Source organism: Triticum dicoccoides, chromosome 1A, assembly GCF_002162155.2.
Source record: "Triticum dicoccoides isolate Atlit2015 ecotype Zavitan chromosome 1A, WEW_v2.0, whole genome shotgun sequence".
Classification (NCBI taxonomy): Eukaryota; Viridiplantae; Streptophyta; class Magnoliopsida; order Poales; family Poaceae; genus Triticum; species Triticum dicoccoides.
In genome coordinates, this window is record NC_041380.1 from 545,040,514 (window position 1) to 545,055,944 (window position 15,431).

Sequence of the window (15,431 nt, forward strand, 5' to 3'; positions counted from 1 at the left end):
AACTTAGGCGAGTGTCTCACTGCAGCTAAGTCTCTTAGTGGGAGAACTTAGGCGAGTACTGGACTGCAGCTAAGCCCCCGAGTGGGAGGTTTGCTCTCCACTCGGTAGGATTTTTTCAAACTTAGGCGAGTGTCTGACCGCAGCTAAGTCTCTTACTGGGAGAACTTAGGCGAGTACTGGACTGCAGCTAAGCCCCCGAGTGGGAGGTTTGCTCTCCACTCGGTAGGATTTTTTCAAACTTAGACAAGCACTGGGCTGCAGCTAAGCCCCCGAGTGGGAGGTTTGCTCTCCACTCGGTAGGATTTTTTCAAACTTAGGCGAAACGGATTCGCAGCTAAGTCACCCACTGGGGGATTTCGTATGTAAACAAAAGTGACAGCAATTATTGGAACACTCTTGCCTTTGATAAAAACGAACTGCAGAATTTTTTCTTATTACATCTCTTCCAAGGGAGAACTCAAGTGTAAAAGGGGCGGAGTAGTTCTGCATTCCAAGCTCGTGGCTCATCAATCTGGCGATCAACATTGTAGAGGTGATACGCTCCATTGTGAAGGACTCTGGTGACGATGAAGGGGCCTTCCCAAGTGGGAGCAAGCTTGTGCGGTTTCTGTTGATCCACTCGGAGGACCAAATCTCCTTCTTGGAAGGCTCGACTCTTCACATTCCGGGCGTGGAATCGACGCAAGTCTTGCTGATAAATGGTCGATCTGATCATGGCCATCTCCCTCTCTTCTTCTAAGAGGTCGACTGCGTCTTGACGGGCTTGTTCTGCTTCATCTTCGGTGTAAAGTTCGACTCGGGGTGCGTTGTGAAGAAGATCGCTCGGCAGAACTGCTCCGGCTCCGTAAACCAGAAAGAATGGGGTTCTTCCAGTCGACCGGTTAGGGGTTGTTCTTAATCCCCATAGAACTGACGGAAGCTCGTCGACCCAAGCACCTGCCGCGTGCTTGAGATCACGCATCAGTCGAGGCTTTAGTCCTTTGAGAATCAGACCATTTGCTCTCTCAGCTTGTCCATTCGACTGGGGATGGGCGACCGATGCGTAGTCGACTCGAGTGCCTTGAGAGGCGCAAAAAGCTCTGAACTTGTCCGAATCAAAGTTTGACCCATTGTCAGTGATGATGCTATGCGGGACTCCATATCTGAATGTTAGCCCTCTGACGAAACTGATAGCAGTGCAAGCATCAAGATTCTTGATGGGCTTAGCTTCAATCCATTTGGTGAATTTGTCGACTGCCACAAGCACATGAGTGAACCCGCTCCTGCCTGTTCTCAGTGGACCAACCATATCTAGTCCCCAGACAGCAAAGGGCCAGACGAGTAGAATGGTCTTCAGGGCTGATGCAGGCTTGTGTGACATGTTGGAGTAGAACTGGCATCCTCCACACTTGTCGACTATCTCTTTTGCCATCTCATTTGCTCTTGGCCAGTAAAATCCCGCTCGGTATGCTTTAGCCACAATGGTCCGAGAGGACGCATGGTGACCACAGGTTCCCAAGTGGATATCATCAAGGATTATCTGACCCTCTTCTGGTGTTATGCACTTCTGACCGATTCCAGTCGCGCTCTCTCTAAACAACTGTCCTTTTATGACTGTGAAGGCCTTGGATCGGCGGACGATCCGTCGAGCCTCTTCCTCGTCCTCTGGGAGTTCTTTCCTTAGGATATACGCGATGTACGGTATCGTCCAGTCAGGAGTGATTGTCAAGACTTCCATGATTAGGTCGACCACAGCAGGAACTTCGACTTCAGTCGGATCTGTGGCACTTTTCGGCTGCGAGGCTTCTTCTGTAAAAGGATCCTCTTGGACTGACGGCGAGTGAATGTGTTCCAGGAACACGTTGCTGGGAATGGCTTCTCTCTTGGAGCCTATCTTTGCCAAATCGTCAGCTGCCTGATTTTTCAGTCGGGGGATGTGATGAAGCTCTAACCCCTCGAATTTCTTCTCTAGCTTTCTCACTGCATTGCAATATCCAGTCATTGCCGGACTTTTGACGTCCCACTCCTTCATCACTTGATTAACCACCAAATCTGAGTCGCCATAGACCATGAGGCGACGGACACCGAGTGAAATGGCCATGCGCAACCCATACAAAAGTGCTTCATATTCTGCTTCATTATTGGAGGAATCGAAGTGAATCTGGAGAACATATCTAAGCTTATCTCCTCGGGGGGAGACTAGGACTACCCCAGCACCGGAACCATTCAACATTTTAGACCCGTCGAAGAACATGGTCCAGTGCTCCGAGTGAACTTGAGTCGGAAGTTGCTGTTCAATCCACTCGGCGATGAAATCTGCGATTGCTTGGGACTTGATAGCCTTCTTTGCTTCAAACTTGATATCTAAGGGAAGGAGTTCAATCGCCCACTTGGCCACTCGACCAGTTGCATCTCTGTTGTGCAGAATCTCTGACAGTGGGGCGTCGCTGACGACTGTAATGGAGTGGTCAGAGAAGTAATGTGCAACCTTCTTGGTGGTCATATAAATCCCATATACAAGCTTCTGGTAGTGGGGGTATCTTTGTTTTGAAGGGGTCAAAACTTTAGACACATAATATACTGGGCGCTGAACTCTGAAGGCCTTTCCTTCTTCTTCCCGCTCGACCGTGAGTAGTGTACTGACAACTTGTCCCGTGGCCGCAATGTACAGCAGCAGAGGCTCTTTGCTGATTGGGGCAGCAAGCACCGGCTGGGTGGAGAGCAGGGCTTTGAGCTCTGCAAACGCTGCGTCAGCTTCTGGAGACTCGAACTTGTCAGACTTCTTCATCAGTCGGTAGAGAGGCAACGCCTTTTCACTGAGACGAGAAATGAATCGACTCAGAGCGGCCAAGCAACCTGTAAGCTTTTGGACGTCGTGTACATGCACAGGGCGCTTCATCCGGAGTATGGTGCCAACTTTCTCGGGATTGGCGTCGATTCCTCGTTCGGAAACGAGAAAACCGAGTAACTTTCCACCTGGAACTCCGAATGTGCACTTTGATGGATTGAGCTTGATATCATATCTTCTGAGGTTAGCAAAGGTTTCGGCAAGGTCAGTCAGTAGGTCGGAACCTTTCCGTGACTTAACCACAATATCATCCATGTATGCTTCTACGTTCCGACTGATATGGGTGAGCAAACACTTCTGAGTCATCCTCATGAACGTGGCTCCAGCATTCTTGAGGCCGAAAGGCATGGTGACATAACAGAAGCACCCAAATGGGGTGATGAAAGCCGTTTTGATCTCGTCGGGTCCATACAGACGGATCTGATGGTACCCTGAATAAGCATCTAGAAAAGACAAACGCTCGCACCCCGCGGTCGAGTCCACTACTTGGTCGATGCGGGGGAGAGGGAAATGATCTTTCGGGCAGGCTCGATTGATGTGTTTAAAGTCAATGCACATGCGAAGTGACTTGTCCTTTTTGGGGACCATGACAACATTGGAGAGCCACTCGGAGTGGTAAATCTCTCGGATGAACTCCGCTGATAAGAGCCGAGCCACCTCCTCGCCAATAGCTTTCCTCTTCTGGACGGCGGACCATCGAAGATGTTCTTTCACAGGCTTGAACTTTGGGTCAACTCGTAGACGGTGCTCAGCCAGCCCCCTGGGAACTCCAGGCATGTCAGAAGGCTTCCATGCGAAGACGTCCCAGTTCTCACGGAGGAACTGGATGAGTGCTTCTTCCTATTTGGAGTCGAGCGTCGTCGAGATGTGAGTCGGAGCAGCGTCGGGGTCGGTCGGGTGAATCTGAGCTGTCTTAGTTTCACCAGAGGACTGAAAAGCAGATTCTGAAGCAGGCTTCTTGGCTCGTAGCAATTCACTCGGGTCAGCAGTCTTCTGGTACTCTTGCAGCTCAACAACTGCCATCTGAGCATCAGCGATCTTTGAGCCTTTCTGAAAACACTCTTTTGCTTTCTTTCGGTTGCCTGTAATAGTGATTACACCTTTGGGGCCAGGCATCTTCAGTTTGAGGTACACGCAACATGGTCGAGCCATGAAGCGTGCGTAAGCTGGCCTGCCCAGAATGGCATGATAGGCACTTTGGAAGTTAACAACCTCGAATGTCAACTTTTCCTTGCGGTAATTCTTTGAATCACCGAAAACCACATCAAGAGCAATCTGGCCGAGTGACACGGCCTTCTTCCCAGGAATGACTCCGTGGAAGCTCATGTTACTGGTACTGAGTCTGGACATCGGAATGCCCATCCCTTTCAATGTTTCAGCATATAGTATGTTCAAGCCACTGCCACCATCCATCAGGACTTTGGTCAGTCGAGTGCCTTCGACAACTGGGTCGACCACCAAAGCTTGCCTCCCAGGGGTGGCAATGTGCGTAGGGTGATCGGACTAGTCGAATGTGATGGCAGTCTGCGACCACTTCAGATAACTGGGTGTCGCCGGAGCAACCATGTTCACCTCACGGTTAATGACTTTCAGTCGACTTTTGCTTTCGACATCAGCAAAAATCATCAGGGTGGAATTGATTTGGGGGTATCCATCGTCGCTATCTTCCTTGTCCTCGACTCTGTTCGACTCTTTTTCCTTATCTTTGGGCTGTTTGCCTTGAAACTGCTGGATTAGGAGCCGACACTGTCGAGTGGTATGCTTTGGATAAATAAAATTACCCTCTTCATCTTTCTTGGTGTGGATGTGACATGGCAGATCCAAAAGATCGTTCCCATCCTGATCCTTGACTTTCTTGGGCTTCCAGGTGCCCTTGGGTTTTCCCTTGAAGTTTCCCTGGGCTACGGCCAAGGCCTCCCCAGGAGCGGCTGGCTCGGCCTTCCGCTTCTGTTTCCGACTAGAGTTTCCTCCGGTTTCTTGGGCGACTGCCTTGTGCTTGCTACTCCGGAGTCGGTCCTCGTCTTCACCATTAGCGTACTTGGTGGCAATCTCCATCATCCGATTCAGAGACATCTCTCCAGTTCGACCGAAGTTCAGATTCAACTCTCTGTATTTAACGCCTTCCTTGAAGGCACAAACTGCTTGATGGTCTGGCACATTCTCAACCGAGTGATGCAGTGTGATCCACCTCTGGATGTATTCCCTCAGAGTTTCATTCGGCTTCTGCACGCAAGACCGCAACTCTGTAAGGCCTGCAGGTCGCTTGCATGTTCCTTCAAAGGTTGTGACAAACACTCGGGAGAGGTCCTCCCAAGTGTAGATGCTGCTGGGTGCCAACTGATTAAGCCACGCTCTGGCTGAGCCCTCTAACATGAGAGGAAAATGCTTCATGGCCACCTCATCATTGCCACCGCCGATCTGTACAGCCACTCGGTAATCTTCGAGCCAAGTGTCAGGCTTAGATTCGCCGGTGAACTTGCTGACCCAAGTCGCCAGCCTGAAGTTGAGAGGAATCGCTGCGGCTCTGATGGCTCGACTGAAACACTCTGGCCCTGAAGCACGTGCTCTGCTGCTGGCAGGCGCATCTCTGTTGTGGCCCTCTCGATGAGCTCTGTTCCTGTCAACCAAACCTTGAACGAGGATGGATCTCGCATCAAAGCCTCGGTCTCTGGGGTCGACTGGAATCCTCTGCCCAACACTATGAGGGCGTCTGTCATCTTGCCGTCGAGGCGCATATGACCCACTCCTCGGGGGAGGGGTTGGCACTCGACGTCGATCATCACGGTTGAATCAGTGATCATACTGCTCATTCCTCCTGTACTGATCATGCCGGTCACCACGTCCCTCACGCCTCGGGGGCGATCTCGGGCTGTGAGCCGACTCGACTGTATCTGTTGCGACGGATCGACTGTGGATCCTGTTCCGCGACTGAGAGACAGCGGAATTCTGGTTTCCCGCCGCCCGGAGCAGCGCTCTGATCTGCAACAAGCCCCTGCCCGCCTCCGATTGGGAGGGCTGAATTGATTCTGCTATACGGGCCGCAGCGGCCAAATTCTGAACTGGGGTTCGGTATACCTGCGGCGGCGGGAAGAGCTGACGCCGACTGGACTCGGGAGCTTGCTGGCGTCGACTGGACTCGGGAGCCCGCTGACGCGCTTGCTCGTCGAGTATCCGCTGGAGATTCTCCAGTCGAGTGCGCTCGGCCAGGTTAGCCAAGCGCGCGTCCTCCAAGGCCCGGGCCTCGGGGGTTTCTCCGACAATAGGAGTGTGGAGCGCGTCCATGTTCCGACGGCGAAGCTCCTCTCGCTGCAATGATGTGAGAGGTTCGGGGAGATACTCATCGTGGGGATGCGACGGGTCGCCCCCACCCGCGCCTCCATCAGCGCGAGGGAAACCGGGAGGACTGTGCGTCCCATCGACCGCCAGAACCTCAGCCGCTAGGTCGCTGCTGTCGCACTCGGATGCGGTCTCCGCGGAGCCAGTTGACAGGTCGAACAGGCCGCAGAGGGATTCGTCAGGCTCGATTGTCGCGACTTGCGGGGTGGCCGACTGACGAGCCACGGCATGCCTCACCCACCTCTGAAGTCTCGACCGACCGGAGCGCTTACGCCGGTGGGAGACAGAGCGAGGAGACGATACGGGGGTCGACCGATACTGGGTCGACGGCTGCCGCAGGAGGACGCCACGAACGCATGCGCGAAAATGAGTCGCGCCGCGGACGGGGAGCGCGTCGATGTCGAGTGGTGCCTCCTAGAGCCAGGCGGAGTCGTCGGCGATGAACGTGAGCGCGCCGAGACGGATCTCGCGGCCCTCCACCAAAACTCCGCACGAAACCATGATCAAAGGGATCGAAAAAATCGCAACTTCTCGAATTAGGCGCTAAGATTCCTACCCCACGGTGGGCGCCAACTGTCGTGGTTCTAACTCTGACAGTGATGTAGGGGGTATGTATGGAGAGGCTAGGTCTCAGCTATTGGGAAGTTGTAAACACACCAAGATGTACGAGTTCAGGCCCTTCGCGGAGGAAGTAACAACCCTACGTCTTGGTGCTCGGAGGCGGTCGATTGGATTACTGGCGTGTGAATAACAGGGGTGCGAACCCTTCATACTGAGGAGGAGGGTGGCTTATATAGAGTTCGCCGGCCCCCTCCTGCCCTCAGTAATGCAGGGTTTAAGGTGCATTTAGGGTCGGGCGTTACTGGTAACGCCCCTAATAAAGTGCTATAATGACCATAAAGACTACTCAATAGCCAACCGTTTGCTTGCGGAGTGACTTTAGGTCTTCTGGCAGTCGAATGGTTGGCTTCGTGGTGAGTGATAGCTTCTTGGTCGAATGTCTTGAATCCGTCGAGTGGGATACCTTCAAGTCGATTGAAAGGTGACTTCCTCTAGGGACGTCCTTGGGTAGGTCTCTTTGGACGGGTTCGTGCCCCTACCCTAGGTACGTAACTTCATCAGGATCGCCGTCCGGCGGGTCGACGACGGCGAGGACGGCGCTGTGGCCGCGGCGGAGCAGGTGCTTGGTCAGCTCCACCATGGGGATCAGGTGGCCCACGCCGAGCGACGGGTACAGCACGAAGGTCTTCGCCGACGCCGCCATGGCCCAGAGCGGGGGGAAGAAGGGCGGGGAGAGTGTTTGAGGAGGACGCGCGAAACGGCTCGACCGCACAGGCACTTCCGGTGGTGCTCTGCCAACGGAGTAGGATAAAAAAGTCAGAGTACTTGACTAAATTATCATCAGGTCAGGTCGTTGCCGTATGCAATCAGCGACGACGACAGACTGGGCCGGTCAGCACGCAGGACTGAAGATACACTGGACTGAAAGAGTTTTTATCCCATGTGATCAGAGTTACTGTCAGCCACCCTCTGTAAGAGCATCTTCCATATGCGCCTAAAAAGAGCTCCACGTACTAAAAGTTTATTTTTTTTGGCGTGCAGCTTCAACAGAAGCTGTAGCGCTAAAAAATTTTGGGCGCGCGCTGAAAAACGCTATTGCGCGCAGCATATTTTAGATGCCGGATTGTGCGCGCTTCACAATTTGCAATGTCTGCTTTTTAAGCGCGCGTTTTTGTGCGCCTGCCAAAGCAAAGTTTATACCGGCGCACTAAAAATGCTACAGTGACGCGCTATAACGTTTATTGGATGCAGAATTTTTGTGCGGCTGTTGAAAATGCTCTAAAGAAATATACAAACGCTTTTTATTTTTTTCGGGTGTGTCTACAGCACATAGCCGCGCGGGGAGAGTGTTTGAGGAGGCACTTCCGGTGCTCGCTCCTACATTACTCATTTTCTGACGACGGGGTAGAATCGAAAGTCAGAGGACCTGACTAAATTATCACCAGGTCGTTGCCGTGTGCAATCAGGGACGACGATACACTTGACCGGGCAGCTCTCTGCTCTCAGCACTGACGATACACAAGGCAAAAAACATCTTTCTTTTAGGCCGGGCGGCCGGCCGAAGCTTTCTGCGCCCGTCGTGCGATCGGTGCGCCTGGCGCCCCCCACGCTGGAACCCCACACAACCATATCTTCTTCCTCGCAGAAATGATGGAGCTTTGCTTTTTTGCTACCAGCTGCTTGCAACGGTGCTACAAAACGGCCAGGGTCATATGCAGTGGCGGAGCTACGGTAGCAAAACTGGGCGGACCGGCACAAAGGAAGACCCATAATTTTCAACCTCATGGCTGAGTTTACTAATCTTCACTATAATTGCTATGAGCTGGCCGGGTCAGGGCCGATTTTACCAACACGTAGCTCCGCCAGTGGTCATATGGTCATGGGACGAAACACGGTTCATGGTATCTTCAATAGTTCATTGTCTAGTTGAAAACTGTTTAGAAATAAAGATCATTTGGCAAAAAACAAAGGAATAGATCCAAGTAAGGATGGCAATGGGTAGGGTATGGGGCGGGTAGAGCATTACCATACCCATACCCGTGTAGTCAATGGGTACAAAATTATACCCATACCCGTACCCACGGGTATGAAATTTACCCGTACCCATACCCAATGGGTTTTCATATCCATTAGGTAGATCAACCAGTACACAAGTTATTCGCAATTTTACCTTAATGAATAGCACATTTCACAAAAAACATTGATCTCAACTCAATAACAGACAGATGAGTACCTGCTCAACTAAAATTGACAATTGATGACAACTTTAACATAGGTTCACAAGCTCAGAAACCAAATTTAACACAGGTACTCTTGTGAATTATGGGTAAGTTTCACATGTCAGTATAAATGGGTTGGGTATGGGTATATCCGTGGGTAAAAGGCTATACCCGTGCCCTACCCATGACTTAATGGGTAGGGTATGGGTGCTACTCATGGGTATAAAATTGTGCCCATACCCTGCCCATGCGGGTACAGTATCCGCGGGTACCCATACCCATGGGTAAAATTGCCATCCTTAGATCCAAGCACCGGCTGGGAGAGAGATGAGTTGCTCCCGCGACTCACACCCGGCGGGCGACCCGCCGGACGCCCGTTGCAGCTCCCGCATCCTCCCGTCACCACAACCACCGATGCCGGCTCCGTCCCTTGGCCCCTGCCAGGCCTCCAATGCTGCTGTTGGGTGCCCCGTCGTGCTGCACCGCCCCGCCAGCGTTGACCTCGTCCCCCGTCCAGGTATCGCCTTTCGTTCCCGCGTCGTTGCTTCTTTCCTCTCTGGGGTCCCTTTCGACGCCGTGGAGTTTCCATCCCTATCGGCGCCGGGCACCGTGTGGGTTGTGGTGCCGTTCGTCGCTGACTGCTTTTACTGCGACGGCGTTGCCTCCCTCCTCTCCTACTTTTTCTGTTCGTCATCCGAGCGGCTGCAGGTGGTCCAAGTTCGGTCACGTGTGTTCTCGGTCCGTGTTGCTAGCAACGCAGTTGCGAAGTTCCTGGTCACGGTCTCGCCGGGGCTCCTCGTCGCCGTCAACCTTTGTCTTCATGCCTCTCTCCAAGATGCCGTTGCTGACGCGACGTCGTCCAGTAAATGCACGGCCTGCGCGCGGCGCCTTTTGCGCCAGTCCGGTGTAAAAGCGGCGAACGCCCCCCGTCGCAGTCGGCTTAAACCACTGTCAGTTCGTTGTCCTGTTCGCGCGGCGTAGCAGGAGCCCCCGCTCCTCCCCCTGCCCACGCCGCTGACCTCTCCCCCCAGTTGCGATTGGTCGGGTCCGGACCCCGACGCCGCTGTCGCGCTCCTGGCCAGAGTCGATCCCATCCGTCCTGTCGCTCACGTGGGTGACACCGCATGCGCCGCGGGTGCGGGCGGTAGTGTTGCGCCCTGTTTGGGAGCGGGCGCCTGCATTACTCCCTCCGAACCTGCCTCACCCACCGCCTTCACTGCTGCGCCTAGGGCGGGCAACCCTTACATGCAGGCTCTCCTCTCGCCAGCTGCCCCCCACAAACACAACCAACCTTGTCCCCCGCAGCCGCCGCTCTCTCTCAACAGCTGCTATCGCTGCCTTTCTACCCGCCATTTCGTTAGAGATTGCCGTGACCCCGTCCGGTGCCGTCGGTGCCGGGTGTCCGGCTACCGTGCCTCCTCTCCCTATTGCGCCATGGCCCCCAAGCGCGATGTTGCCGCTCCCACCCCACCTCCACTCGCGCCCTGACATAGCCGCGCCGCTCCCTGAGGAGCCGCCTCTGGCGGTGGTGGCGCCTCTCCCTGAGCGGCATAGGAGCGCCAGGATCGCTCGGGATGAGCCGTCCAAGTGGATCGGCATGGAAGAGAAGGCGATGTGGCTTCGTGCACTTCGTGATGCTCTATCCGGCTGCTCGCCGTGCCTCAAGTCCAAGGTGGCCAAAGGCAAGATGCTGGATGCGGTTCTCAAGCCGTTGAGCGCCGCGGAGGCGGCGGCCGTGCGCTCTGCGGCCATGATTCCCTCCGCCCCGGTGATGACTAGTGACGATGTGTAAGGGCTCTCTGTGCGCCCCGGTGTACCGCGCGAGTCGCGCCATTCCTCCTTCCCCCCTAGGGTGTCCTAGGTCCTCGTTTGCGGATACCTACAATGTTTGTGCTGCCCGCGGGTGTGGTGTGTGTCTGTTTCCTCTCCTGGGCTTGGTGTTCGGGACGGGGTCTTCCCTTGTTCTCGTCGGTGTCCATGCCTGTAATGGATAGTGCCCCGTGTGTCAAGCTCTCGCTCTTGTGTTGGAATGTGCAGGGGCTGGGGGATAGGGATAAGTGTGACGTTGTTAGAAACTCTAACAACGCTGTCAGCCCTGTCATTGCCTGCATCCAGGAGAGCAAGTTGGACGACCTACCCCCTCTCAAAGCTCGCTCGTTCCTGCCGGCTCGTCTCGAGTCATATGTCTGTAAACATGCCGGTGGGACCCGAGGCGGTATTGTCATGGCTTGGGACCCCCGCGTCTTGTCTCTGGCCTCCTCTTCGTCCTCCCGCTTCACACTCACCGCCTCCCTCCTCTCCACCACCACGACCTCTCCTTCTCGATCACCAACGTCTACGCCCCCTCGGATCACGCCCTGACGATGGATTTCGTCGATGACCTCCAAGCGGTCGGCCGGGGCATCTCCGGGCCCTGGATGGTGCTTGGAGATTTCATCTTGATCCGTTTCCCCCACGAGGAAAACAATGATCGGTTTGATGCCTCCCGCGCTGCGGTCTTTAACTCTCTCATCAACAGTCTTGCGCTGCATGAGCTCGCTCTGTCTGATCGTCTATTCACCTGGACTAATAAGCGAGACCCGCCCACGCTGGCTCACTTAGACCGTGTCTTCTTCGACTCGGCCTGGGACGTAGCCTTCCCGGACTCGTCCCTCTCCTCCCGCCCACGCCACACCTCGGACCACGTCCCCCTGGTCGTGGAAGCGCTAACCAAAATCCCTTCATCTCCGCATTTTTTCTTTGAGAACGCCTGGCTCCGCGACCCTCAGTTCCTCCCGTCCACCCTTCCTTCCTGGTCGAACGTTGGTCATGGGCAGTGCGCGGTGGGCTGCTTGACAGCCCGCAAGAAGAGGTACAGAGCTGCGGTCAAGGTTTGGAAAAGGCAACACAAGTTCATTCCCACTTTCGATAATGACTGTAAATTCTTGATTGACTTGGTTGATTTTTGGGAGGAATGCCGTCCTTTATCTGTAGATGAAATCCGGCTCCGTCATGACTCGCGACTGGCGCTGGTGGCCTCGATCAAGCGCCAGAGCGTGTACTAGAAACAACGCGGGAAATGTCAAGCCGTCTGCGAGGGTGATGAGAACACGGGCTTCTTCCACGCAAGCGCCTCCCAGCAAAGACGCTCCAACGCCATCTGCGCCTTGGACGTGGACGGGGCTACCATCCTCGACCATGCGGGGAAGGCGGCGGCCCTCCTATCCTTCTACTCCGAGCTCCTGGGCAGGGAGCGTCCGTCCGTTTGGCGCTTCGACCTGCCGGCCCTGTACCGCGACGCTGCTCGGGTGGACGGGGCTTCCCTGACTCGGCCGTTTTTTGGCCGACGAGATCAAGGAGGCGGCGGCTTTGCTAGACCATTCAAGCGCGTCTGGGCTGGACGGCCTCGGCCCGGCGTTCTACCAGGCGGCCTGGGGCGTCGTCTACGAGGACCTGCAGCGGCTATTTGCTGATGTCCACGACGGGACGGCGAACCTCGACGCGATCAACCGGGCCTACATCGCCCTCCTGCCCAAAGGGGCGGGGGTGCCAACGCCGGTTGCTTTTCACCCGATCTCTCTTCAGAATGCGGATGTGAAAATTCTCTGCCGCGGCCTCACCTCGCGACTGCAGCAACAGATCGGCAACATCATCGACTGCGATCAGTCCAGGTTCCTGGCTGGTCGGAGCATCTCCGAGAACTTTGTCTGCACCGCCGAGGTCATCCAGTGTTGCCACAGGCGCCACGCCCCCACGCTTGTCTTCAAGCTCGACTTCGCCAAGGCATTTGACTCTGTAGACTGGAGTGCGCTACGCCGCATCCTCGAGGTGCGAGGGTTCCCTGACCAATGGTGCTCTTGGCTGGACTTGATCTTCTGGTCCTCCCGATCGGCGGTGCTCCTGAACGGCATGCTAGGGAAATGGTTCACGATGCGCCGGGGGCTACGTTAGGGGGACCCGAGCTCGCCCTACCTCTTCCTCATCGTCGCCGACGTGCTGCAGCAGATGATCCGGCGAGATGGCGGGCTCTTCCATCCTATTGTGGCCGGAGAACCACCTCTCGTGCTGCAATATGCAGACGATACGCTGGTTATTCTCAAGGCGGACGCCGGAGCGGCTGCCCGTCTCCGACGGATCCTCGACGACTTCGCGGCCTCCACGGGGCTCACCATCAACTTCTCCAAGAGCACGCTCATTCCCATGCATGTGCCGGCGGTCGTGCTGGACATAACCGTCGGCGCCCTCGGCTGCGATGTCCAAGGATTCCCGCAGGCTTACCTCGGGCTCCCTCTCTCTTGGGAGAAAGTCTGCTTCGCGGATTTCCTCCCCATGATCGCCAAAGTCGACAAGTACTTGTCGGGGTGGCGGGCGCGCCTTCTCTCCCCTGCTGGGCAGCTCGTCCTCATCAATGCCGTCCTGGATGCTCTTCCCACGTACGCTATGGCGGCTATGTTGCTCCCTCCGACGGTAATCAAGGCCCTAGACTCGCTACGCCGTGCCTTCCTTTGGAACGCAGCTGAACGCGCTTCTGGCGCCCAATGCTTGGTGGCGTGGGAGAGAGTATGCCGATCCAAGGCGGAGGGCAGGTTGGGGGTTCGCGACCTCGCGACGCAAAACCGGTGCCTTCTGATAAAGATGCTACATCGGCTCCATGCCTGCTTCGCATCGTCGCGGTGGGCGACGTGGGTCTGGGCCGAGCTCGCGGGACGGTCCCTCCTCTCCGGGTCAGTAGCTCGGACGACCGGGGAGCACGGCAAGGCTCTCAGCAGTCTCCTCCCTCTCTACCGCGGTCTTACGACGGTGGAAGTCTGTGACGGGAAGCGAACATCCTTCTGGTTTGATAATTGGCTCCCGTGTGGAGCTGTCGCGGCGGCCTTCCCTGCCCTCCTCTCACACGTGATTGAACCGGAGGTCACGGTGTGGTGGGTGCGCTCCCACGGGCTGGACAGTGCGCTCGTGCCCAGGCTCACCACAGCCGGTGCAGCGGAACCGGCCACCCTCCTGACGCTCATGGATGGGGTCGCCCCGACCCCGGGGAATGACGTGCGGAGCTCGGTGTTGTGCCTGGGTCCCCGGGGAGGCATTGCAGCGGTTGCGGTCTACGCTCTGGAGAGGTTCGGTGGGGTGCAAGCTACTTTCGCCGAGTTCATTTGGGGGTGCGCTGCTCCCTCTCGAGTCCGTTTCTTCGGCTGGCTCCTTGTCCAGCGAAGGGTGCACACGCGGGACGCCCTTCTTCGGAAAACCATCGTCGCTGCGGAGGAGGCGGAGTGCCCCATCTGCGGCGATGTGCTCGAGACGGCTGATCACATGGTTTTTGCTTGTCCTTTCGCGCGTTCGTTCTGGAGAACCATTGGGGGCTCTCCATGACCTGGACGTCCGTGCCATGGCCGGCGAAGCTGCTACCGCGTCCTTTGTCCTGCTGTGCTGTTGGCAGCTTTGGAAGCATAGAAACGCGGTGGTCTTCTGGGCCGAGCCGCCCTCCCTCGCTTGTCTCCTCGGCTGCTGCAGGGAAGATGCGGCCCTATGGAGGGGGGCCTGAAGGTGGCTGACCGGCCGTGCATCGACAAGTGGTTGCTGGTGTTCGCACACTCCGGCTAGTCATCTTGCCTGCCGCGGGGGAGGGCTTGTGCTCCCCCCACCCTCTATGGCGCGGGCTGTGCGTCTAGGGGTGATGTCACTACTCTCCCTCTCTCTGTAAAAACCTGGCTCCCCTCGGGGGGTGATTTAATAAAGGAAAAAGAAAATTCAGGTGGAGGGCCTTCGCCCTCCCCCGGTGACTTTCAAAAAAAAATATGGTCATGGGACGACGCAAAGATAGCAGGCGGCACTGTACTGGGAGAAGGTTGGGCCGGCGAGGCTGACGAGAGGAGCTACATTTCAGAGATGCCGCAACCGCTGATGGAGGAAGCCACCACCGGCAACTTTTTTTTCTGCCATCATTCATGATTAGCAGGACCCCGAGACGATGATGATGTCGTATTTGTTGCAACCATAGAAGAATTTTTTTGCTACATCCATTACGACTTAGTTGGCGACCCCCAACGCAAAGACGACGATTTTTGCTGCACTTGTGTTTGATTTTTGCTACTATCAGGAGACATTTTTGCTACATCCTTTGTTCATGGTTGTCACGGTGCTCCAAGCGCGGCGACGAGCACAAAAAAAGTCGGTGGCCGGTGAGCTGCAATCGTGAGTCATTTTTGCTAAAGCCGTTCACCATGGCGAGACCGGCGGTCACCACAGCCAATTGCGGTGGAAACACATCGAGTTGTAACCATGGCGCGACAATTTGTGATGGTAGCGCATAATTGGAACTGTGTTTGAGAATAGCTAGGACCATAGTTGTGTTTTGCTGCAACCATGGGCCCGGTGTTTTTGCCTGGAACTATGACTGTCCGAGAGCGGTGGCGAGTCGGCGAGGTCATCAGCGTTGGGGGTTGTCTGGGGTTTTTGTTCGTGTGTGCTGGACATCGGCTCTGGCGCGACGACACTTGGGAGGAATGAAGAAT

General features: G+C 55.6%; 1 pseudogene; it reads right to left on the reverse strand.

Annotated features, from left to right (window-relative positions):
- Positions 1–7,427, reverse strand: part of LOC119323843 — a 14,500-nt pseudogene extending 7,073 nt beyond the window's left edge.
- Positions 7,428–15,431: the final 8,004 nt, after the last annotated feature.